We start from the raw sequence: 2941 nt of genomic DNA, 5'->3' as shown, positions 1-2941 counted from the left end.
AAGGAGAAATAAAAAGCTTCCCAGACAAAAAACAATTCAAAGAATTCATTAAAACCAAACCAATGCTGCAGGAAATGTTAAGGGGCCTGTTGTAAACAGATCAAAGTGGGAAAAGAATATAGCAAAAAAGGAATAGACCTTTAAAGAAGAAAATGGCAATAAACAACTACATATCAATAATAACCTTAAATGTAAATGGATTAAATGATCCAATCAAAAGACATAGGGTAGCTGCGTGGATAAGAAAACAGGACCCATACATATGCTGTCTACAAGAGACACACCTCAGAACAAAAGATACACATAGATTGAAGGTAAAAGAATGGAAAAAAGTATTTCATGCAAATGGAAATGAAAAAAAGCTGGGGTAGCAATACTTATATCAGACAAATTGGACTTTAAAACAAAGGATATAGTAAGAGATAAAGAAGGCCACTACATAATCATAAAGGGAGTAATGCAACAGGAAGATATAACTATTATAAATATCTATACACCTAATAGAGGAGCACCCAAATATATAAAGCAGACTTTGATGGATTTAAAGGGCGAGATCAACAGCAATACTATAATAGTAGGGGATTTCAATACCCCACTAACATCACTAGATAGATCCTCAAGAAAGAAAATTAACAAAGAAACAGCAGACTTATTGGAAACACTAGATCAACTCGATTTAATAGATATCTTCAGAACCTTTCACCCTAAAGCAGCAGAATATACATTCTTTTCAAGTGCTCATGGTACATTCTCTAGGATAGACCACATGTTAGGGCACAAAAGTGCTCTCAACAAATTTAAGAAGACTGAAATCATATCAAGCACTTTCTCTAATCACAACGGCATGAAACTAGAAATGAACCACAACAGAAAAGCTCAAAAATTCTCAAACACATGGAAACTAAATAGCAGGCTGTTAAATAACGAATGGATTAAGAATGAAATCAAAGAAGAAATAAAAAAATTCCTAGAAACGAATGACAATGAGCATACAACAACTCAAAATTTATGGGACACAGCAAAAGCAGTGCTGAGAGGGAAGTTCATAGCACTACAGGCACACTTTCAAAAGCTAGAAAAAGCTCAAATAAACAACTTAACCCTGCATCTAAAAGAATTAGAAAAAGAACAGCAAGTAAAACCCAAATGTAGTAGAAGGAAGGAAATAATAAAGATCAGAGCAGAAATAAATGACATAGAGGCTAAAGAAACAATACAGAGGATGAATGAAACTAGGAGCTGGTTCTTTGAAAAGGTAAACAAGATTGATGAACCTTTAAGTAGACTCACCAAGAAAAAGAGAGAGAGGACTCAAATAAATAAAAGTAGAAATGAGAGAGGAGAAATAACAACTGACACAACAGAAATACAAAATATTATAAGAAAATACTATGAAGAACTGTATGCCAAAAAACTAGACAACCTAGACGAAATGGACAAATTCCTTGAAACATACAATCTTCCAAAAATCAATCTAGAAGAATCAGAAAACCTAAACAGACCGATTACACCAAATGAGATAGAAACAGTTATCAAAAAACTCCCAACAAAGAAAAGTCCGGGGCCTGATGGCTTCACAACGGAATTCTACCAAATATTCAAAGAAGAACTAACTCCTATCCTTCTCAAACTATTTCAAAAAATTCAAGAGGAAGGAAGACTTCCAAGCTCCTTTTATGAGGCCAGCATAATTCTGATTCCAAAACCAGGCAAAGACAACACGAAGAAAGAAAATTATAGGCCAATATCTCTGATGAATATAGGTGCTAAAATCCTCAACAAAATATTAGCACACCGAATCCAACAATATATGGAAAAAATCATACACCATGATCAAGTGGGATTTATTCTTAGGGAGGCAAGGGTGGTACAATATTCGTAAATCAATCAATGTGATTCATCACATAAACAAAAAGAAGGAGAAAAATCATATGATAATTTCAATAGATGCAGAAAAAGCATTTGATAAAATCCAGCACCCATTCATGATCAAAACTCTCAGCAAAGTGGAAATACAGGGAACATAACTCAACATGATAAAAGCCATCTATGACAAACTCACAGCCAACATCATACTCAATGGGCAAAATTAAAAGCATCCCCTTAAGATCAGGAACAAGGCAGGGGTGCCGCCTTTCACCACTCTTATTTAACATAGTCCTGGAAGTCCTAGCCACAGCAATCAGACAAGGAGAAGAAATAAAAGGCATTCAAGTTGAAAAAGAAGAAGTAAAACTATCATTATTTGCAGATGATATGATATTGTATATAGAAAACCCTAAAGTCTCAGTCAAAAAGCTATTGGACCTGATAAATGAATTCAGCAAAGTGGGAGGATATAAAATCAATACTCAGAAATCAGAGGCATTTTTATATGCCAACAATGAACAGTCAGAAAGAGAAATTAAGGAAACAATCCCCTTCACAATTACAACCAAAAAAATAAAGTACCTAGGAATAAACTTAACCAAGGAGACTAAAGACTTGTACTCGGACAACATATAAAGGAAGGCCTATTAGATTATCATCAGATTTCTCAGCAGAAACTCTACAAGCTAGAAGAGAGTGGACCCCAATATTTAAAGCCCTGAAAGAGAGGAACTTTCAGCCAAGAATACTATACCCATCAAAGCTATCCGTCAAGTACGAAGGAGATATAAAAACATTCACAAATACAGAAAAGATGAGAGAATTTATCAGCAGATAGCCCCCACTCCAGGAAATACTAAAGGGGGTTTTCCAACCAGATTCAAAGAACAAAAGAAAACAACACCACAAGTAACAGCTCCACCAAGAACACAATAAAACCAAACTTAAACTGTGACAACAAAGGAAAAAAAGGGGGGAGAGGATGGAGATTAACAGTAGCAAAGGACGATGAAGTGCAGAAATACTCATAAGATAGGGTACTACAATGAATATGGTAGGTACCCTTTTCATT

This window comes from Saccopteryx leptura, chromosome 3 (genome assembly GCF_036850995.1).
Source record: "Saccopteryx leptura isolate mSacLep1 chromosome 3, mSacLep1_pri_phased_curated, whole genome shotgun sequence".
Lineage (NCBI taxonomy): Eukaryota > Metazoa > Chordata > Mammalia > Chiroptera > Emballonuridae > Saccopteryx > Saccopteryx leptura.
The sequence above is the reverse complement of the archived record's forward strand: the minus strand, read 5'-3'. Positions refer to the sequence as shown.